Source organism: Pan paniscus, chromosome 10 (genome assembly GCF_029289425.2).
Source record: "Pan paniscus chromosome 10, NHGRI_mPanPan1-v2.0_pri, whole genome shotgun sequence".
Taxonomy (NCBI): domain Eukaryota; kingdom Metazoa; phylum Chordata; class Mammalia; order Primates; family Hominidae; genus Pan; species Pan paniscus.
This window is the reverse complement of record NC_073259.2, coordinates 53,311,632-53,334,494: the sequence shown is the minus strand read 5'-3', so window position 1 is coordinate 53,334,494 and position 22,863 is coordinate 53,311,632. Positions and strand designations below refer to the sequence as shown.

Below are 22,863 nucleotides of genomic sequence, written 5' to 3'. Positions count from 1 at the left end.
CTATTGTATTTGTGTTGATTTCTCCCATAAGTTCTGTTAATATTTGTTTTATATATTTAGCTGCTATAGTATTGGGTGCATATATATTTACAATGGTTATATCTTGATGAATTCACTCTTTTATCATGATATAATGACCTTTGTCTCTTACGACAGTATTTTACTTAAAGTCTATTTTGTAAAAGACCATTTTATATATTTAGGGTTCCATTTGCATGGAATATCTTCTTACATCCCTTCACTTTGTATGTGCCCTTAAAGCTCTAGTGAGTCTCTTGTAGGTAGCATCTAGTTAGGTCTTATTTTTCTGTTCATTTGTCTGTTTTAATCCATTAAGCTACTCTGTATCTTTTGTTGAGAGAATTTAATCCATTTGCATTCAAGGTAATTATTTTAGGTAAGGACTTAATACTGCCATTTTGTTAATTTTTTTTTTTTTTTTGGTTGTTTTGAAAATCAATTCCTTCCTTCCTTCCTTCCATCCTTTTTCCTTCCTTCCATCCTTTCTTTCTTTCTCTTTCTTTCTTTCTTTCCTTTCTTTCTTTCTTTCTTCCTTCCTTCCTTTCTTTCTCTTTTTTTCTTTCTTTCTTTCCTTCTTTCTTTCTTTCTTTTTCTTTCTGCCTTCCCCTCCTTTCTTTTCATTTTTTGCTGTCTCCATTTTTGACTCAATAATTTCAGTTTTTTCTTATTTGCTTCTAAAAAGAAAAAAAAAACAGGATTCATGTGCAGAACATGCAGATTTGTTACATAAGTATACATGTGTCATGGTGGTTTGCTACACCTATTGACCCATCCTCTAAGTTCCCTCCCCTCACCCCCCAACCGACAACAGGCCAGGGTATGTGTTGTTCCCCTCTTTGTGTCCACGTGTTCTCAATGTTCAACTCCTTCTTACGAGTGAGAACATGCAGTGTTTAGTTTTCTGTTCCTGGGTTAGTTTGGTGAGATCGATGCCTTCCAACCTCATCCGTCTCCCTGCAAAGGACACGATCTCATTCCTTTTTATGTCTGCATAGTATTCTATGTTGTATATGTACCACATTTTCTTTATTCAGTCTATCATTGGTGGGCATTTGGGTGGGTTCCAAGTCTTTGCTATTGTAAATAGTGCTGCAATAAACATACATTTGCATGTGTCTTTATAATAGAATCATTTATATTCCTTTGGGTATATACCCAGTAATGGGATTGCTGGGTCAAATGATATTTCTGGTTCTAGATCCTTGAGGAATCACCATACTGTCTTCCACAATGGTTGAACTAATTTACATTCCCACCAACAGTGTAAAAATATTTCTATTTCTCCACAGCCTCACCAGCATCTATTATGTCCTGACATTTTAATAATGGCCATTCTGACTGGTGTGAGATGGTATCTCATTGTGGTTTTGATTTGCATTTCTCTGAGGATCAGTGGTGTTCAGCTTTTTTTCATATGTTTGTTGGCCGTGTAAATGTCTTTTTTTGAGAAGTGTCTGTTCATATCATTTGCCCACTTTTTGATGGTGCTGTTTGTCTTTTTCTTGTAAATACGTTTAAGTTCCCTATAAATTCTGGATATTAGACCTTTGTCAGATGGGTAGATTGCAAAAATTTTCTCCCATTCTGTAGTTTGCCTCCTCACTCTGATGATAGCTTCTTTTGCTGTGCAGAAGCTCTTTAGTTTAATTAGATCCCATTTGTCAATTTTGGCTTTTGTTGCAATTGCTTTTGGAGTTTTTGTCATGAAGTCTTTGCCCATGCCTATGTCCTAAATGGTATTACCTAGGTTTTCTTCTAGGGTTTTTATGGTTTTGTGTTTTACATTTGAGTCTTTAAGCCATCTTGAGTTAATTTTTGTACAAGACGTAAGGACGGAGTCCAGTTTCATTTTTTCTGCATATGGTTAGCCAGTTTTCCCAGCCATTTACTGAATAGGAGATCCTTTCCCCATTGATTGTTTTTGTCAGGTTTGTCAAAGATCAGATGGTTGTAGATGTGTGCTGTTATTTCTGAGGTCTCTATTCTGCTCCATTGGTCTATATGATTGTTTTGGTACTAGTATCATGCTGTTTTGGTTACTGTAGGCTTGTAGTGTAGTTTGAAGTCAGGTAGCGTGATGCCTTCAGCTTTGTTCTTTTGGCTTAGGAATGTCTTGGCAATGCAGGCTCTTTTTTGGTTCCATATTAACTTTAAAGTAGTTTTTTTTCCAGTTCTGTGAAGAAAGTCATTGGTAGCTTGATGGGGATGGCATTGAATCTATAAATTACCTTGGGCATATGGACATTTTCACGATATTGATTCTGCCTATCCATGAGCATGGAATGTTCTTCCATTCGTTTGTGTCCTCTTTTATTTCGTTGAGCAGCAGTTTGTAGCTGTCCTGGAAAAGGTCCTTCCCATCCCTTGTAAGTTGGATTCCTAGGTATTTGATTCTCTTTGAAGCAATTGTGAATGGGAGTTCACTCATGATTTGGCTCTCTGTTGGTCTGTTATTTGTGTCTACCCTTGTGACACAGTGAAAGAGAAACCCAGTTACTGTAGCCTTGTAGTATAGTTTGAAGTCAGGTGGCATCATACCTCCAGCTCTGTTCTTTTTGCTTAGGATTGTCTTGGCTATTTGGGGTCTTCTTAGATTCCATATGAAATTTAAAATAGTTTTTTTCTAATTCTGTGAAGAATGTCAATGGTAGTTTGATGGGAATAGCATTGAATCTATAAATTACTTTGGATAGTATGGCCATTTTCACAATATTGATTCTTCCTATCCATGAGGATGGAATATTTTTCCATTTGTTTGTGTTCTCTCATTTCCTTGAGCAGTGGTTTGTAGTTCTCCTTGAAGAGGTCCTTCACATCCATTGTTAACTGTATTCCTAGGTATTTTATTCTTTTTGTAGCAATTGTGAATGGGATTTCATTCATAATTTGGCTGTCTGCTTGCCTATTGTAGGTGTAAAGGAATGCTTGTGATTTTTGCACATTGATTTTGTATCCTGAGACTTTGCTGAAGTTGTTTATTAGTTTAGGAAGTCTTTGGGCTGAGATGATGGGGTTTTCAAACTATAAAATCATGTCATCTACAAACAGAGACAACTTGACTTCCTCTATTCCTATTTGGACACCCCTTATTTCTTTCTGTTACCTGATTGCCCTGGCCAGAACTTCCAATTCTATGTTGAATAGGAATGGTGAGAAAGGGCATCCTTGTCTTGTACCAGTTTTCAAAGGGAATGCTTCCAGCTTTTGTCCATTCTACATGACATTGTCTGTAGGTTTGTCATAAATAGCTCTAATTATTTTGAGATATGTTCCATCAATACTTAGTTTATTGAGAGATTTTAACATGAAGCGATGTTGAATTTTATCAAAGGCCTTTATTGCATCTATTGAGATAATCTTGTGGTTTTTGTCTTTGGTTCTGTTTATGTGATGGATTATGTTTATTGATTTGTGTATGTTGAACCAGCCTTGCATCCCAGGGTTAAAGCTGACTTGGTCATGGTGGATACGTTTTTTGGTGTGCTGCTGGATTCAGCTAGCCAGTATTTTATTGAAGGTTTTTGCATTGATGTTCATCAGGGATACTGGCCTGACATTTTCTTTTTTTGTTGTGTCTCTTCCTGGTTTTGGTATCAGGATGATGCTGGCTTCATAAAATGAGTTAGGGAGGAGTCCCTCCTTTTCAATTGTTTGGAATAGTTTCAGAAGGAATGGTACTAGCTCCTCCTTGTATTTCTGGTAGAATTCAGCTGTGAATCCATCTGGTCCTGGGCTTTTTTTGGTTGGTAGGGTATTAATTACTGCCTCAATTTCAGAGCTTGTTATTGGTCTATTCAGGGATTCAAATTCTTCCTGGTTTAGTCCTGATACGGTGTACATGTCCAGGAATTTATCCATTTTTTCTAGATTTTCCAGTTTATTTGCATAGAGGTGTTTTTATTATTCTCTGATGGTAGTTTGTATTTCTGTGGGGTCGATGGTGATGTCCCCTTTACCACTTTTTATTGTGTCTATTTGATTTTTCTCTCTCTTCTTCTCTATTAATCTAGCTTGTTATTTATTTATTTTTTTTCAAAAAAACATCCTCTGAATTCATTGATTTTTTTGAAGGGTTTTTCGTGTCTCTGTTTCCTTCACTTCTTCTCTGATCTTATTTATTTCTTGTCTTCTGGCAGCTTTTGGATTCTTTTGCTCTTGCCTCTGTAGCTCTTTTAATTGTGATATTAGAGCATTGATTTGAGATCCTTTTAGCTTTCTGATGTGGGCATTTAGTGCTATAAATTTCCCTCTTAACACTGCCATAGCTGTGTCCCAGAGATTCTGGTACATTGTCTCTTTGTTCTCATTGGTTTCAAATAACTTCTTGATTTCTGCCTTAATTTATTTCATTATTTACCCTGGAGTCATTCAGGAGCAGGTTGTTCAACTCCCATGAAATTGTGTAGTTTTGTGTGAGTTTCTTAATCCTGGGTTCTAATTTGATTGCACTGTGGTTTGCGAGACTGTTCGTTATGATTTCCATTCTTTTGCATTTGCTGAGGAGTGTTTTACTTTCAATTATGTGGTCGATTTTAGAATAAGTGCCATGCGGCACTGAGAAAAATGTATATTCTGTTGATTTGGAGTAGGGAGATCCATAGATGTCTACTAGGTCCCCTTGATTCAGAGCTGAGTTCAAGTCCTGAATATCCTTGTTAATTTTCTCTCTCATTGATCTGCCTAATGCTGACAGTGGGGTGTTAAAGTCTCACACTATTATTGTGTGGTAGTCTAAGTCTCTTTGTAGGTCTCTAAGAACTTGTTTTATGAATCTTAGTGCTCCTCTATTGGGTGCATATATATTCAGAATAGTTAGCTCTTCTTGTTGAATTGTTCCCTTTACCATCATGCAATACCCTTCTTTGTCTTTTTAGCTCTTTGTTGGTTTAAAGCCGGTTTTGTCAGAGACTAGGATTGCAACCCCTGCTTTTTTTTTTTTTTTTTTTTTTGCTTTTCATTTCCTTGGTAAATTTTCCTCCATCCCTTTCTTTTGAGACTGTGTGTGTCTTTGCATGTAAGATGGGTCTCCTGAATATAGCACATTGATGGGTCTTGACTCCTTATCCAGTTTGCCAGTCTGTGTATTTTAATTGAGGCATTTAGCCCATTTACATTTTAGGTTAATATTGTTATGTGCGAGTTTGATCCTATCATCATGATGCTATTTGGCTATTTTGCACACTAGTTGATGCAGTTTCTTTGTAGTGTCATTGGTCTTTATGTTTTGGTGTGTTTTTGCAGTGGCTGGTACTGGTTTTTCCTTTTAGTATTTAATGCTTTTTTCAGGAGCTCTTGCAGGGCAGGCCTGGTGGTGACAAAATCCCTCAGCATTTGCTTGTCTGGAAAGGATTTTATTTTTCCTTTGCTTCTGAAGCTTAGTTTGGCTGGATATGAAATTCTGGGTTGGAAATTCTTTCCTTTAAGAAGGTTCAATATTGGCCCCCCATCTCTTCTGGCTTGTAGACTTTCTTCTGAGAGGTCTGTTGTTATTCTAATGGGCTTCCCTTTGTAGGTGACCTGGCCTTTCTTTCTGGTTGCACTTAACAGTTTTTCCTTCATTTTGACGCTGGAGAATCTGATGATTATGTGTCTTAGGGTTGATCTTCTCATGGAGTGTCATCTTAATGGTGTTCTCTGTATTTCCTGAATTTGCATGTTGGCCTGTCTTTCTAGGATGGGGAAGTTCTCCTGGATAATATACTGAAGTGTGTTTTCCAGCTTGATTCCATCCTCCCCATCTCCTTCTGGTTGTCCAATCAATTGTAGGTTCAGTTTTTTTATGAAGTTCCATATTTCTTGGAGGCTTTGTTCATTCCTTTTCAGTCTTTTTTTCTCTATTCTTGTCCGCATGTTTTATTTCAGTAAGGTGGTCTTCAAACTCTGATATCCTTTCTTCAGCTTTGTCAATTCTTCTGTTTTTACTTGTGTATGCATCACGAAGTACTCGTGCTGTGTTTTTCAGCTCCATCATGTAATTTATATTCCTCTCTAAACTGGATATTCTAGTTAGTAATTTCTCTAACCTTTTATCAAGGTTCTTAGCTTCTTTGCATTGGGTTAGAACATGCTCCTTTAGCTCATCATAGTTTTTTATTACCCATCTTCTGAAGCCTACTTCAGCCAATTCATCCATCTGATCCTCCATCCAGTTCTGTGCCCTTGATGGAAAGATGCTGCAATTATTTGGGGGAGAGGAGGCACTCTGGCCTTTTGGGTTTTCAGCATTTTTTCATTGATTCTTTTTCATCTTTGTGAGTTTGTCTAGTTTTGGTATTTGAGGCTGCTGACCTTTGGATGGGGTTTTTCTGGGGGCCTTTTTGTTTTTGTTGTTGATGCTATTTTTGTCACTTTGTCCTTGTTTGTTTTCTTTCAATAGTCAGGTCCCTCTTCCATAGGGCTGCTGCAGTTTGCCGGGGGTTCACTTCAGGCCTTATTCATCTGATTCACTCCTGTGCCTGCAGATATGATTCAAGGAGGCTGAAGAGCAGCAAAGATGGATGCCTGCTCCTTCTTCTGGGACCTCTGCCCTTGAGGGGGACTAAACTGATGTTAGTAGGATCGCTCCTGTATAGGGTGTGTCTGACAACCCCTGTTGGAGGGTCTCACTCAGTTGGGTGGCACAGGAAGCAGGACCTGTTTAAGGAAGCACTTTATCCCTTGGTGGAAAGGGTGTGTTTTGCTGGGGGAAAGCCCACTTCTCTGGGCTGCCCAGAGTCTTCAGAATGACCAGGAGGAGAGGCTAAGTCTGCTGGTCCCCAGAGACTGCGGCCACCCCTCTCACTAGGGGCTCAGATCCAGGGAGCTCTGAATTCTGTCCCTGAGCCTCTGGCTGGAGTTATTGGAAATCCTGTAGGAAAGCCCCACCCACTGAGGAAGGATGCCTCAGGGTTAGACCTGAAGAGGCACTCTGGCCGTATTCCACAGCAAGTGTGCTGTGCTGTGGGGCCAAGTCTTGGGACCAAGCTATCCAGCCTTCCTGGCTCCAGCAAGGGAAAAGCACAGCCTGGAGCTATAGAAATAGGTGCCGCCCTTCCCCCCGCCCAGGGAGCTTAGCATGTTAGGCATTGTAGGTCCCAGTGCTGGCTGCTGTTCCTCCCTCAAGGAGCTCAAATGGCTTAGACAGCAGGCAGCTGCAGCCAGTGCTGGTCGCCCCTCCCCCCTGGAGTTCAGTAAGCTTAAGCAGATTCCAGCTGAGAGGCTGTAAGAATCTGCACGTTCTGGGATTGGGACACTAGGCTCTGGTGGTGTGGGTTCACAAGTAGGATATTCCGATCCGTGGGTTGCACATTTCTGTGGAAAAAGGACAATTTACCCAGCTGGGTATCGTGCTCACTCACCACCTCCCTTGGCTCGGGGGAGCGGGTTCCCCTTCCTTGTGTGGTTCTCAGGTTGGCTGCCGCACCACACTGTTCTTTCTTCTCTCCGTGGGTCATGCCAGCCTTCTAGTCAATTTTGATGAGAGAACCTGGATACCTTGGTTGCCAGTGAAGGATTCACATGCTTATTATGTTTTTATAAGAAGCATGGCACTAGCAGCTGCATCTGGTAAAGGCCTCAGAATACTTTCAGTCATGACAGAAGGCAAAGGGGAACCAGCATGTGCAGAGATGACACGGTAAGAGAGGAAGAAAGAGAGAGGGTGAGGAAGTACCAGGCTCTTTTTAACAACCAGCTCTTGTGGGAACTAATTCACTCATCTCTGATGGAGGGCATTACTCTATTCCTGAGGTATCCATCCCCATGACCCAGACACCTCCCATTAAGTTCCACACTGCCACATTGGGGATCAAATTTCAATGTAAGGTTCAGAGGGGACAAATATTCAAACCATAGCAGTGGCTCTGATTCTGAGGTGTGGACACATGTGGAGTGGCAGTGAAGTCAGAGTCCAGAATACAGTTGTGTAGAGTGACTATAGGACCTGGAGTGTAGGTAACTCTCAGGGACTCTGACTCTGGTGTCTGAGACATGGGCACTTACAGTGGAATCATAGAGCCAGTGGTCTGGAACATGGGTACAAGTGGAGTGGTCATGATTCTAGAGTTTGGTGGGGTTTGAGAGGTAGCATCACAATAATAATTCCTTTTTAGGGGGATCACAGCATCTCCCTCTCCAGGTTGTTCACAGTGGCAATGACTCTTGGTGACCTCAGTGGTGAAAGTTACCAGTGTTCCTTGCAGAGAAGATTCACTGGAAACCATGTTGGCACCTGATGCATGGCTAATACTGATAGCCCCCACCATTCTAGACATCTCTAGATATCTCAGGTGTGCCATTCTTCCCAGTGATTTATTGCGTGATTATTCTGGGCATTTTGTTTATTTATTGTTTGTTTTGTTTCATTTTGTTGCATAGATTCTTTTGAACCTTTGAGCAATCCCAAGGATGTTTTTCTTGCCTTCGTAGGGAAAATAAGGCTGATGTCTCCATCTCTGTCAACTTGATGACGTCACTTCACATTAAATCTTCCTAAAGGAATTACTTACTGTTTGATTCATACTTCTCAGAAGCTCAAAAGTTCTAAAATAACCAAGAGTGTACACATATTTCTTGAATAAATAATTTGAGACATAATGAGACAGGTCTAATTGTCTTGAGACTGGAAATGTGTTTAGGCTAAATTATTTTTCAAATATTTAAATGTGTTACTAGAGAAGCTAAATAGGATGTAATTTTAAAAGCTCTTCCTTAATATGTATCCAGAGAGACAGATTGGCAGGTATCCAAAGCTATTTGGTGACTCTCATGGGGCAGAACTTGTTGCTGAGACTTCTTGATTTAAATATGAGTTGAATATGCCTTCCTCCAGGAGCATTTAGTCACTTAAAAAGAAAAACTGCCTATTTTAAAGTAACTAAAATTAAATATGATTAAATAGAGATTATTAGAATTACTTGTTATACTTTGATAAACTTAAAAGACTTTATGTTTTTCAATTATACTTGTAACCATTAGTAGTAGTATTAGTGATCTCATTTTACATGGAGATTAAATTGCAATTAGCTCATTTTCATGAAACTGGGAAATCATTTGGTATATGGATATTTGAAAACTATTTGAAACATTAGGGGAAATCTTGGGCATTTTAATGGAACCAGAAATCCTTTAATGTTACATAAACCATGTACAAGTATCTCAAATTTTGAAACATGTTAGGATACCTGTTCACTACAGATATTTATTTTTAATTTTTTTCTTTAACTGAATCTCTTTCTTAATGATTGGAGAGATGCTTCAAATAGAATTGGATGACATTAGAAGTATTTTTTTCTCCTGGTTACCATCTTAAAAGGGAAATAGAAACTGAAGAAAGGGGACTCCAGCTATAAAACCAAGGGAGCTGGCTTTATTATATTTTCCTCACTTTTAAAATATATTATTGATATTTCAAGCATTTAGATAGTATTCAAAAACAAAATCAAAATTTGTGTTCCACTACCAGCTTAATAAATAGTACTATGTGCAATTGAAATCTTCTGTGAATTTCTTTCTGGTAATACCCTCCTCTGCTCCCCAGAAGTAACTATGATCCTGAATTTGATATTTATATACTTCTCAATGTTTTTTATAATTTCCAGTCTAGACAAAATATAAATCTTTTTTTTTTTTTTTTTTTTTTTTGAGGCAGAGTCTCACTCTGTCACCTAGGCTGGAGTGCAATGGCATGATCTCAGCTCACTGCAACCCCCACCTCCCAGGTTCAAGCAATTCTCCTGCCTTAGCCTCCTGAGTAGCTGGGATTACAGGTGCCCGACACCATGCCTGGCTAATTTTTGTACTTTTAGTAGAGATGGGGTTTCACCATGTTGGCCAGGCTGGTCTCGAACTCCTGACCTCAGGTGATCCGCTAGCCTCGGGCTCCCAAAGTGCTGGGAAAAAATATTATTATACTATCTTGCTTGTTTTTACGTGTTATGATTGGAATTGTGATGTATGAGTTCTTCTGTACATTTTCTTCCTCAACATTAAGCTTGTAGGCTCTATGTTGATACTTGTAGCTCTATTGTATTATTTCTGAGTGAATTTTTAAAAATGCTATTAAAGTGTGATATAACGTAATAAACATGGCTTTTTGTCATATGGAACTCAAATTCTGTCTTATTCCTTATATCTATGTACCTTTAAGAAAGTTATTTAAATGATCTCAGCCAGCTTTAAAAAAAATCTATAGAATAAGGTAATAGCATCTTCTTTTTTCTTCCAAATTTTATTTTAGAACCAGGGGCTACATGGACAGGTTTATTACAAAAGTATACTGCTTGATACTGAGGTTTGGGGTATGATTGAATCCATCACCCAGGTAATGAGCATGATACCTAACAGGTAGTTTTTCTGACTCCTACCCACTTCTCCCTGTCCCTCTTATATTCTCTGGTGTTCGTTGTTACCATCTTTACGTCCATGTGTACCCAATGTTTAGCTCCCACTTATAATTGAGAATATAGCATATTCTTTATAAAGTAGTCTTGGTATAATGATGTAATGGGGGTATATATTTAAACACATATATGTATGTATGTATACACACAAACATATCCACACATATATACAATAATATATGTTAGGAACATAATAACAAATATTAATTCTTTTCCATATTATAATTTTCTTTTCTATCTCTACTTTTTAAAATTAGTTGTGATTACTATAAATACTTTTTATATAACAGGGACTACTTGTTGGTATTCTGGGATATAAGAATGCAAGGAAAAAAATTTGAGAAAAAACATTCTGTTATGTCTGTGGTTCTCAGCAGCTTGATGCAGTGAAAGAGGCCTGAGCTATGAAGTCATAAATCCTGGATGTGACTTCCAGCTCACTGGTTCACGGTTATACGACTTGACCAAATTACTTAATTTTCTTTTAGCCTGATTTTTCATTGGCAAAATGGAAATAGATGCTACTTAACTAATAAGGGCTTTGTGATGATCAAATTAAATCAGTTTAGTAAAGTACTAAACATTTTTCCAGGCTTACTGTATATGTGTAATGCAAATTAGCAATTGTATATGCAATTGTATATGTGTAATGCGAATTTACCATCAATTTATTAATACGTCAAATATTAACAGAAGACTTTTATATACGTTTACTTATCCACATTTCAGGGCTTTATTTTCCATCTTCTTTTCACTGTACACTTTCAAACCCTGAGTTATTTCATGGACTTCCATAGCTTAAGCAGTTCTGGACACTAACAAACCAATGTATTCAGCTACAGACTCATTATCCAATAGATTATTGGAAATTTTATGTGCCTAACTCTTCATCTTCCTAGTTTACCTCTCCTTTGTTAAATCTAAAATTATTTTCTCATTATCTCACCATATTCTTGTAATACTTAGTACTACTACTCTAGTGTTTAAATATCTCTAAAATATTTTCCTCATCACCATATCCTTACATTTGCCTTGTTTAGTGCCTCATCACTTCTGGTGGATTAGAAATGATATTTTATTAAATGTATCCCTTGCCCCTGCTTATGGCATCCAGTCTATCATTCCCCTACAAAATCTGGCCATATTACTCTCTTGGTGAAGTCTTGAAATATTTATATTTCTGCAGAATAGCCTCAAACACCTTAACAGCTTTGAAATTGTCCTATATAATCAATACTTTAACAGTTTTTAAAAGGTCTATATAAATCAGATTCTATATAATTTTGCCCTATCACCTGATAAATTGTCCATTGTATCCAAAGTTCTCATCATAGAGAAACTTGAGTTTCTCAAAGCTTATCATGTAATGTCCTCCCTCCCTAAAAATGCATGTGTTGTTCTCTTTCCTGGAAATGCCTTCAAGCCTTTTCTTCCAACACTAAGCCTTGAGAGGAAATAAATTAATGTTTCTAAAGTCCTTACTGTATCAGAAACTGTGTTAAGTAATGTAAAGACATGGTAATAGTTGAATTTCCTAATAACTCTATGAGGTTGACAAGATCTCAATTTTAGAGATGAAGAAATTGAGGCAGGATTTAAACTCTCATTGGCTGACTCCAAAAACTGTATTGTTAACAATTGTGCCCTAAATAATTTATTTAATTCTCACAAAAGCCTAAAGAAAGATAGATATTTAAGTTGATTTTTATGCGATAAAACTGATGCTCTTGTAGTACGAATGGTGTATCCTAGTCATATAGTTAAATTCAGCAAAGCCTAAATTTAATATCAAATTTGACAAACATTAAAGCCCATATTCTTTCCATTATAAACCCCTGTGTCTTTAAATATCACCCCTTCCCTCAATGAATCATTTCCCAATGCTCCCATGGGTAAATGATAATGCCAATGTTTCCTCTGCTGATATGCCTCACATAGTGGAATAAAATAAGAATAATTAACATTTATCTAGCAGTTATTTTACATATAGACACAGTTCTATGTGACTTAGTTAATTATCTAATTTAAATATCTCAATGAGTATCATAGCGACCGTGTGCATTACTCTCCAACAGTGTGGTGGCCTGTTTTCCTTATGAAAGTGTGAACACCTTGGAGGCAACAACTGACTGATACATATTTGACTTCCTAGCATCTAGTGCAATTCCTTGTGTGTAGAAGGTACACAATAAATATTTTTAATTAAATGAATGGGCTATGTTAGAGAGTGTCTATGATATTGGTAGGACACAGAGAGAAAAGTAGAAAGCATGCCTTAAATATTAGAGAACAAATAAAATCTTCTCCCACAGTACTTATCCCTTGAACTCAGGAATGCAGAATCTTTGGTAGGATGCATTCTTTTCCTAACTTGTCATGGCATTTTTTTTTTATGTTGGAGACAAATTATGCATTTTCCAAATGACAGTAGTCAGTTAGACATCTTAATAGAGATAACAGATTTATACCCAAATTTGCTTTGATTTATACCCAAATTTTGATTTATCTTATTGACCCCATTCATATTATAGAGTTCACTCCTTATTTTACATGCACTATAAAATTCAAAATATTGGAAAGCCTCTTGATCTGCAAAGACATCACATTTGTCTAAAGTGGCCATCTCTGTTTTCCATCCATTTGGAAAGATCGTTTAAGTGTTTTTCTCAGGCATAGCCAGACTTCTGAAAAATGGAAATTGGCTCTTTATTACGACCTTGTCTTTGTTTTATGTGAGAGTACAATTGTCTACTTTTCCTCCATCATTTCCATTCAATGCTTACTTGCTGCATCTTTTCTTTGATTTCCTCAGGATTTACTATCTCCACAGTGTTCCTTGTGCCATATATTTCTCTACTTTGCTGGGTTCTAATTTTCGTCTGTTCTAGGATGATGACAATGATGATGATAATGATGAAATGCTGATGATGATGTGTGTGTATGCGTGTCTTTGTGTGTTTCTCATCTCTGTCTCCATCTTTAGACAATTGAATCCTGAAACTTAGCCAAGCAGATGCAAAGTTGCAGTCTTTGTTTCAGAGTTGGCTATGGAGATTTGTATGTGAGAAACGATACTGGCTTTCCTTCCACTCACTGAAGAAAGAGGGACTAAGCTAATGCTCTTCCCAGCCACCTGGTTATGCACTGTTGAATCATGCCATTTTAGGAAACTGAAATTTCTAATTCTTACATTTGTAATTATCGTAGGTTATGTCAATAATTTAGATTTCCTAAATTATTGTACTCTATATAACCTTGTACCTAATAAATTTCAAAATATTCAAATTTCTATTTATAAATAAAATGCTCTTTTTATATGAAATTGATTCTATATATGATTAAATTGATAAAACTGTGATTTTTCAAAAAGTCTGAGGCCTTTAAATCTTCTATTTAAGGAATAAATAATATTACTCATAGAAGAGAGAAATATTATAAAACAAAGTCTATGTAGTTTACTTGAAGTTTATTAGCTTGGTGACAATACCTGCAAATATGAAAATAGAAGCTACCCGGGGCAGAACAAAACATTGTGGCACATGGAATACATAATAGACAAAGGAATTGGATGGCCAATTTCTCAGACAGCCATTTGGAATGTTTTAGCATCTTTATCAGTCAAGTGCAACTGTCTTCTCTATGGCTCAGCAGGGATTATGCTTCACATGCACTTCAACATCTCTAAAGTCTGCACCTATTGTCATCAGCACCCCTACTACCTTCAAGGGCTGATATCAACTGCTATTGATTTGTTGATGAAAATGACCATGATGACACCACCAAGGGTGAACAGCTCCCTACAGCATAATTATCAATTGGCAAACTTTGGTTTAACTCTGACAGTTATCCTGTACTGTAACCCTGAGTAATGAACTTGAAGGTTTCACTTTGATTTTACAAATGATCAGGTGGAATGACATAGAAATATGAATTGTGTGTGTGTGCGCATGTATGTGAGAGAGTGTATAAAAAGAGGCTTTGGGAAGACATGACTTTAGTCATCTCAGTGACCTTAATAACATCATGTTCAGTCCACTTTTGGTGGAAAAATAAGGCTTAATTGATTTTTATATCTAAGACACTTTGAAAAATAGACAAGCATTTTATACATATATGTATTTGCTGGTTTACATGAATCTCCCATCCTAGTATTTTTGCAAATACTGTTATGACATTTTAAAATGCTACCTTTGTTTTCCCTTGATGAATATTAGCAAAATTAAATGTACATTTTGTTTTAAAGCCTGTTTTTTTTTTTCAGGCGATGAAAACAATGCTGTGTTCTTAGAAGCTTAAATTCTAAGAGCAAGAGCTCTCAGAACCACTGACACACCCAGAGTAAAGGTGCTTATGTTCCAAAATAATTAATATTGATGAACACTTGTACCCATATTGATGATTTTTAAGAGAAACTCCTTCCACATTTTTGAAATGAAAAATTAATTATTTGTAAATTAAACTTTTCTAAAAAAGGTTATTCAAATGAGTCCCGGTAAAAATCTCCATATTTTATAGCCACATATTTTCTCTTTCTTTCATTTATTTATTTATTTTCTTAATTTTCATTTAGCCTTGTTGATGTTCCAGAAATGATAGCGAAAAGCCAATTCCTTATATCTCACTTATAATGTAAAATATCAGCCTAAACTTGCAGAAAGTATATCTTTTGAATAAAAGACAGCAGATGCTGTAGCATTTCTGCCAAAGAGAGTCCAGTTTAAACATTCTGCAGTATGCAAATGTCATCTCCTCTATGTGAATATTTTCCCCGAGTGGATGTTGCAGGGTTGGAGGCTTCTGCCTATGATTTAGGTTGTAATTTTATTTGTGGAAATAAACCAATCGTGGAGCTCCAATTGTCTTGGTGGTGAGGTGATCAATAGCCCATTACTGGATAGAACAGCGACTACAGGAAGAGCATTGAAGATTTTAATGCATGAATTATGCATGCAGCGCTCATTCTTTAGTCTCCGAACAGAATGACAGGGTTTGTGAAGTCGCCTCAGATAGTTTCTTGCATTAAGTGACTGCAGTGAAATGCTTAATATTTTCAGGCATAGAAGCAGCATTGACTCGGGCCAGCCGAATTTGGAAGATGTAAATCTCCCAGCTCACAGCACGGAATGCTTTATTTGAAAGTATTGCTATGTAGACAGCCGGCTTTTCTGTCATCTAACCTGCTCTCCCCAGGTTGGCTGAAGGATGGGAGCGGCTGTGCCTGCCTGTGAGGTCACAGCATGAAGTCCTTTTAACTTGCTTTCTGCTGCAGGAGAGAGGCGTATTGTGGTATAACTGTTGCTGTATTTATTCAAATGGACAATTTGCAATAGATATTATACCCAGGACGACAGATAAGTCAACACATAAGGTAAGTCCAAGGTTTTTTTTATAGGTTAGGTAATTGTAAACTAGAATATGCTGAGTTAGGATAATGGTGATGCGATATTAATAAGGTTGACTCAGACCTTAGTATTGCAATGCCAGCATCAGGACTCTCAATTGTTACGTTAAATGAGAGGTGATTTTCTATATTTGATAGTATTGGACCATAGGGTATTTTATCTTGCATGCAAAAGCTTTCCAAGAATGTACTAGAGCTCGAATGTGTAGAAGACTGCAAACTGGGGAGGGGCAGCAGTAGAATGAGCTGAATCGATAAGTGGAAATTACCTCCTTGTGGGGAAGTTTTAGCACGGCTGTGGCATCGCGTTGGCTCAGATTATTTCCTTAATGTCAACATTTTCAAATTCTAGTAAAAGATGTGGGTAGACACCAGAAATGCTCAATCCTTCTCCCAGAAGCAGAGGAGAGCACCGAGGTACTCAAACTCAAATACTGTGTTGCATACAAATTGAGCAGATGGAATTAAAACAATTTGGACTAGCATGTCCTTGAGGGAAGACCTTGCTGTCAAACAAACCATTTGACTTCTACCTGTGGTGGTTTGGTTTTGTTTTTCCCTCTTGTTAAGAATGCCTTACTCCAAAATGTATGGATAGATGACGTGTTGTGACATTTACCCAAAAAAGAGTTTTATTTCTTGGTTTTTAAAAAATTACCCTTATACAATTATAGGACCCACTACATAAGATCCAAATAAAATTTACAAAAACTCTGTAAAACTGAAAAACACAGTACTATACGAGTATATTTGTCAGAAGTCATTGTTAATTAAAGTTTCTTGCTTAAATATCATGGCAAATGATTAATTCCTGAACATTTCTTTAGGATGAGAAAGCAGAATTAATAAATATAAAGCAAGAGACACTAGATAAGTAAAATTCTTTAAGGATACTTTTCAATTTATATTATTAGTGAACATATATTACTAGTGAATATATATACTAGTGAATTTATATTACTAGTGAATATATATGCACACACTTACATATATACTATAATTCATAGTTTATAAAACATAATATATGCACTATAATATATAGGTATATCTACTTCCTCATGTATGTTTATTAATACTGTTTTTAAAAGTGTGTTTGCTAAATCATCTATCAAGACCAAGAATAGATAAGGACAAGTATGTTTTGGGAAAAAAAAGTATCACTTTATTTTTTTAAAAAAGAAAGAAATTTAGAGTAATGATGATAATAAGAGCACAGCATAAAATGCTACATTTTATGCATTTCAATTCTGCTACAATGTTGCTATATTATTTGGATTTCCTGTTGTCCAGGTGTTGTGCACAGAACTCCCAGCATTACAGAATGGTTTGAATCTTCAAAGCTGATCTAGTTTAGGTATAAGAGGAAACTCACACCTGAAGTTTTTCCTTAGGGAGGGGAATAAAGGAAGGAGATATTACTACCTATATATCTTAGAAGTCTCCTGATGCTGAGTCATCGTGTTCAGTTCTGCTGAAATGCCTCCTGGCTGAGGTGGCTGAATAACAGCTAATAAAATGGAATCTAGAGGAAAATGAGAAAGAATGGAGGGGGGCAGAAACTTAAAGATATTTATTGCCTAATGACACACACTAAATTCTGAGTAATAAGTAGAATGGCAGTGCTACTTGTTGGATCTGGCTGAGTTGACAGTAGGAGAATAAAAGCTCCCATGCTGGGTGACAAGATCATAGCAGTAGAATTAATGGCCTAACAAGGGGAGAGTGTATAAACAAAGGGATTCAAGAAGCACTGCCCTTGTACTTATCTAAACCTCTCTGTCTTCTTTCTAGTCTCAACCCAAGCCATTAGCCAATCTCATTTAAAAGACATAATGTTCAGATAAAGAATAGTTTCCGGATCACGTAAGGAAAATCTAGAATAAGATGTGCTCAGTTCCTGCTTCCCACGGTGGTTATAATTAATTTTTATAGGCTATCAATTGGGAGGAACCAACAAAAAATTGATGAGAATTTTTAAATATCTTGTTTGGTATATATGAGGCACCAAAATGAGTTTAGATAGTGATTATTATGGCAACATATAATCGTATTAGATATAATTGGAAATGGAGACCGAATATATTACAAAAATATATATTAAAAAGGAAACAGGGCAAATGGAATGAGAGAGTAGTGAAACATCAAACATAAGATTTTGAAAGAAAAATGTACTTAAACTGTAGTTGATATACATTATTAGTGACTCAAAATCAATGTATAAAAAATTCTGAAGTAACAGGTTTACTAATATAAGGGTTTATAATTTCTTTAAAAATAAATTTTAAGGGTGACTTAGAGTGAGAAATAATTGACAATAATATTTTAAAGTAGAAAGGTGTAATATTTCTTTATAGGGAATAAATACTGATAGAGCTAAAATATATTTGTGCTTATGTTGTAATAAATTGAAGTAGAAATCTCTCTATATATATTGAGAGAGAGGGAGAAAGTATAGTGTATATATATATATACTCTTTGTCTGTCTACCTAACTATCTAGTTTTCTACTTAGTAACTACCATAAGTGATCTGTAACTACCATAATCCTAAGTGGTAGTTACATATATAAATATATATATATATATATATATACACACACACACACTATATATGAAACATATATATATGTTAATATATAGTATAGTATATATATTTACAGTATACATACTATAAATATATACAATACAGTATATATACTATACATATACTATATATACTATACATATATAGTATACTATATATACTATACATATATAGTATACTATATATACTATACATATATAGTATACTATATATACTATACATATATAGTATACTATATATACTATACATATATAGTATACTATATATACTATACATATATAGTATACTATATATACTATACATATATAGTATATATACTATAAATATATACTGTAAATGTATAGTATATATATTTACTTATAGTATATACATTTACACATATAATTAAATGTATATACTATATTTACTTAGGATTGTGGTAGTTACAGATTACTTATGGATGATTATGAGGCCTACAAGTATTTGAAGAGAGGTAATATACCCATTTTCAACAAAGCAAGCTAATATGAAAATTGAGGAAATCAGAGCTTATGTTTAGACAACAAGAAAATTTCCCATAGGGCACTTCAGTAAACAGTCCTGATGAGTTGCAAGCTTTGTGAAATTCACAGAAAACTTTTGCAAGTATGAATCTACAACAAAGAGTGATTGTTGGGAGATATCATCTTCTTTTCTCTCCTATTCGAGAAAAATGATTAAATTGGTTCCGCCTCAAAATGTTTTCCCTGAGTAATTAACATATGAAACATCTTTCTTTCAGATATGCTCTTAAGGGTTGACTCTGAGGAGTGCCTCAGTTTAATATAGCTTTATGGATGCTTCACCAATTTATTCCCTCTTATTGTAAATATACCTTTTACTCCATTTTCATTGTTCATCAATCTCTTTCTTCTCACAAGACAACTCAGTGCAATAAGGAAGCATTTATTGAGAATCCTCTTGTTTGGTTTTGCTAAGTACTCTGGTTTTGTAGATGCAAAAGATGAAGGGCCTGTGATTTCAATGGGAACAAACAAGTCAAATGCAGGGGGAAAAAAGATAAAACATAGGAGCACCCAAAAATATTTGGTAAAACGTTCTACTGTCATAGGAGAAATGAGGAATTATGCACAACATTTTTTAAATGGCACCTGGAGGAAGAATATGCATAAAAGTATGGAGGCTAAAATTAGTATTATATATTTTAATGTTGGTACTGAAACAGAGGGATTGGATGGGTGGTGTAGTTGAGAATAAACAAGGTGGGGCAGGTTATTAGGAACTTAGCCACCAGAATAACATGTTTAGACTTGACTTAATAGGCAGTGAACACCCACAGACATTGTTTAATCTCACTGGAGGCATTTAATGATAAAGAAGTATCTGACTCATGAATCAGATAAATTCTCAGCATTTCTTTTTAATGGCTGCTAATCCTAAATTAAATAGTCATGCACCACATAAATACTTTTTGATTGCATATTTGACAGTGGTCCCATGAGATTATAATAGAGCAGAAAATTTCCTGTTGCGTAGTGATATGGTAGCCCTTGTAATGACATAGAGCAACACATTACCTTTTTTCTATGTTTAGATACACAAATACTTACCATTGTGTTATACTTGCCTACAGTATTCAGTACGGTAACATGCTGTTCATGTTTGCAGCCGAGGAACAATAGGCTATGCCATATAGCCTACGTATGAAGTAGGCTAGACCATCTAGGTTTGTGTTAAGTACACTTAGTGATGTCCCCACAGTCAAAATCACCTAACTGCTTGTTTCTCAGAATGTATCCTCATAGTTAAGTGATGCATAACTGTATTGTATTAACCATGTCTTTTATTTTCTGTATTCTGATACTTTAGCTTTGCAGACCCTGGAAGGACCACCCTTCCTAGGTGTTAGCTGATTACTGGAGTTAGTATACAACTTGCCCCTGGGTACATTTTTCAAATGCAAACCAACCAATCCAGAGCCCCACCACTACAACCACCTTCCTTATCTGGGCTCTCACACTCTGGGCCACTATCCACTTGGCTAATCACCCCGGGGACACATACCAGACAAGTGACAAATGAAATTTTTCAAACTAGCCAATCCTAAGCACTTACCTGCTCCTGTTCGTTCTGGTGAAAACCACACAGTTCCCCCTCTCTCCCTCTGCCTCCTGACCAGCCCCAGTTCTTCTCCATGTGATGTGCTATGCTCTCTGCTCTGGTGATCTGTGGGTTTAACAAGTTATCCTTTTTTTTTTGAGATGGAGTTTCATTCTGTCGCCCAGGCTGGAGTCCAGTGGCGCAGTCTCAGCTCACCGCAACCTCCTGGAGTGCAATGGCGCAATCTAGGCTCACTGCAACCTCCACCTCCCAACTTCAAGCGATTCTTCTGCCTCAGCCTCCCGAGTAGCTGGGATTACAGGCATGTGCCTCCACATCTGGCTAATTTTTGTATTTTTTAGTAGAGACGGGGTTTCACCATGTTGGCCAGGCTGGTCTTGAACTCCTGGCCTCAGATGATCTGCCCACCCCAGCCTCCCAAAGTGCTGAGATTACAGGCGTGAGGCACTGCACCTGGCCAACAAGTTATCTTTTCAATGACAGTTGTCTCCAGATCTGTTGTCTTTAACAAACCTAAATAATAAAACCTACATTAAAATAAACATTTAAAAATTTTCTAAATTTTAATACAAACTAATGTAAATAGAAATATTATATTCCCAGGACATGAAATAAATTAGCCAAGTCTTTTTTCTTAAAAAAAAAATCATTACCTTTTTACTAAACTGTTATCTTATTTTGAATTTAAGGATCAATTCTGAGTGAATCTCCTATAAAAATAAGCTTAACTATTTTCCAAGTTGTGGTTGATAAAGGGAGGGTATATCCTCTAGAAATGTGAATGGGCAATTAGAAGTTTTCAGTCTTATGTCAAGATACATAAGTCTAAAGTTTTAAATATTTTCCTGAGATTGCTTTAACTTGTAGTATGTCATATCTATTGCATGGAAACAAGCATTTACTTTGTCAAACAACTAAATCAATGCTGAGGGAAAATGCTATCTTTATACTTGAATATAGAAATTTTGAAACTGTAACTACCAAATGCTAGTTTTGTTTACATAATGTCTTTAATATCTGATGAGGAACTACACTACACATCCTAACAAAAAGAAATTCTGTTACATTAAGCCACAAAATTGAATTGAATTGCACTCTCTTGAGAACAGTGTCCAAGGAGAGATTGTTAATCAGTGAATGCAAAACTTTAGAACAATGAACCAAATGCAATTAAGCAGAAGACTAACAAGAATCAGACCACAAAGAAAACCGTGCTTTGAAGAATATGTATCACAAGATAGTATCTTTTGGTGGTGCACTCCGTTATTTTAAAACACCATCACTGAAAGAAGAGAACAGTAAACGATTTTAAGAGGTAGAATAATTCAAATATTAAATGCATGTTTGATTTTTACGGCCATTAACTGCCCTTTCACCCGTTCTGCTCCTAGATTGCATTATAAGTTATTACTGTAATTGTAATAGCCCTTTGAGAAATAAACTTTTGAAAAACTCAAATTGATGACAATTTAGGTTGGGAATAGGTTAGAAAAGATACTAGTCATGATAGCAGATGGAAGGGCGGCAAGGTAGGTGGCTGGGAGGGAATCTGGAGGCGGAGTTGTGCCAGAAAGAACATAGGAATTTAAACAGATGGAAGATGATATATCAGTTGGCAGGGAGAGCCGCTGGGTGACAAGCAGACGAATCTATTGAAGAACTGGGTGGATAGGCAGCCAATAAGTGAATTAGATGAACCAGTAATAAAAGAAATAGATCAGTATGAGGGCACCCAAACTCCAGAACAAATCGACAAGAACAATAGAAAACAACTACAATTGTCCCTTTGCTTGAACCTGAGGAAACGACTTTTATTGTAATCTTTTAAAGTGCTTAGAAGTGATGATGAATAAATGATGATAAATAAGATGATGATCATCTTCTATAGAATGAAAATTTTAGTATAAAATTTAAAGATGCTTACCACTAAATAAATATATTCTATAAAATTATTATGAGCATACAATTTATTTTATGTCCTAGTTTTGGGTGTCCTATAAATTGAGTTCTGGCCCTGGCTTGGTTAATGTATGAGGCTATGGGGACCTGGCTGGAAAATAATACTGATGCATAGTAAAAGTGGAGAATAAGAACTTTAATTCCTTTCAAAAAAGAGAATTTACCAGACTATGGCAAATGTGAATATGATATTATCTTTATAAAAATAGCTTATGTTGTTTTTGTCTATTAAAAATGATAATAGCAGTGTCTCAATGAGGATAAAGAAGACCATTACAAGTCATTTGGTCTCTCTTCTGCCTTCAGACTCACCTACCCTTAAATCATCATATTCTTAGGCAATTATTCATACTTGCAAGCACTTAGTATAATTGTGTAGTGCAGTTTTGCACTTTTTAAATGACAGCTGTCATTATGGGTT

General features: G+C 36.2%; 1 protein-coding gene across 10 annotated transcripts in view; it reads left to right on the top strand.

Moving 5' to 3' along the window:
• The window catches only part of CNTN1 (contactin 1), a 384,511-nt gene that overhangs the window by 123,095 nt on the left and 238,553 nt on the right, over nt 1-22,863 (top strand). For 2 of the 10 annotated variants that reach the window (XM_008951052.4, XM_055095742.2), the window contains exon 1: nt 15,342-15,768. The exons of 7 other annotated variants lie outside the window; for them this stretch is intronic. The gene's annotated coding sequence lies outside the window, so the exon portion shown is untranslated. Of the gene's footprint in view, nt 1-15,332; nt 15,769-22,863 lie in introns of those variants that run through there. One more of the 10 variants, XM_057299469.2, reaches the window with a different exon arrangement.